This window comes from Carlito syrichta, unplaced genomic scaffold (genome assembly GCF_000164805.1).
Source record: "Carlito syrichta isolate Samal-C Ts95f unplaced genomic scaffold, Tarsius_syrichta-2.0.1 Scaffold233842, whole genome shotgun sequence".
In the NCBI taxonomy this organism is placed as follows: Eukaryota; Metazoa; Chordata; class Mammalia; order Primates; family Tarsiidae; genus Carlito; species Carlito syrichta.
Window position 1 is genome coordinate 47,418 of NW_007177938.1, and position 1,360 is coordinate 48,777.

Sequence of the window (1,360 nt, forward strand, 5' to 3'; positions counted from 1 at the left end):
CTGGTGTGCAGTGGCATGATCATGGCTCACCACAGCCTCAACTTATTGGGCTCAGGCAATTCTTCCACCTCAGTCTCCCAGGTAGCTGGGACTACAGGTGTGAATCACCATGCCTGAATGATTTTTTACATTTTTTGGTAGAAATGAGGTCTTGCTGTGTTGCCCAGTCTGGAACTCCTGGGCTCAGGCAATCCTCTCACCTTGACCTCCCAAAGTGCTGGGATTACAGGCATGAGCCATTGTGCCCAACCTTTTGTTTTATTAATATAAATAACTGCTCTCTTTCCTCCAGTGCCCAAGATGCCGAAAGGAAAGAAGGCTAAAGGGGAAGAAGGTGGCCCCAGGCCCTGCTGTCATGAAGAAGCAGGAAGCCAAGAAGGTGGTAAACCCTCTATTTGAGAAAAGGCATAAGAACTATGGCATCGGACAGGACATCCAGCCCAAAAGGGACCTCACCCGCTTTGTCAAATGGCTTCGCTACATCCAGTTGCAGCAACAAAGAGTCAACCTCCATAAACAACTGGAAGTGCTTCCTGCCATTAACAAGTTCACCCAGGTCTTAGACTGCCAGACAGCAACTCGCCTGCTTAAGTTGACCCACAAGTACAGGCCAGAGACAAAGCAAGAGAAGAAGCAAAGACTGCCGGTCTGGACTGAGAAGAAAGCTGCTGGCAAAGGGGATGTCCCCACTAAGAGGTCACCTGTCCCTCGGGCAGGGGCTTAACACTGTCACCATCCTGAGAACAAGAAAGCTCAGCTGGTGGGGATCACGTATGACATGGATCCCATAGAGCTGGTGGTCTTCCTGCCTGCCCTGTGTTGTGAAATGGGGGTCCCCAACTGCATTATCAAGGAGAAGGCAAAAATGGGGCATCTCATCCACAGGAAGACCTGCACCACTAGCACCTTCACACAGGTTAACTCGGAAGACAAAAAGAAGTCTTGGCTAAGCCGGTGGAAGCCATCAGGACCAATGACAACAACAGATGTGATGAGATCCGCCATCACTGGGGAGACAACGTCCTGGGCCAAAATCTGTGGCTCGCATCGCCAAGCTGGAGAGGGCAAAAGCTAAGGAACTTGCCACTAAGCTGGGTTAACTCTTCTGTACATAAAAATAATAAAAATTCCCCTTCAAAAAAATATAAATAACTAGTAGCAAACAACCAATGGTTTTAGCGGTATTTCTGCTGATGTCCACTTATCTATCTTTTTAATGTAAAAATATGATAAAATGTCCCAGAGCAGTGGTCCTCAACCTTTTTGGCATCAGGGACCAGTTTCGTGGGAGACAATTTTTCCAGGGACCAGAGTGGGTGATGGTTTCAGGATGATTCAAGCACATAATAATTTCTATTAT

The 1,360-nt window shown here is 47.6% G+C and overlaps 1 pseudogene; it reads left to right on the forward strand.

Annotated features, from left to right (window-relative positions):
• The first annotated feature begins 300 nt into the window (after positions 1 to 300).
• LOC103253491 lies at positions 301 to 1,100 on the forward strand (annotated as a pseudogene).
• Positions 1,101 to 1,360: the final 260 nt, after the last annotated feature.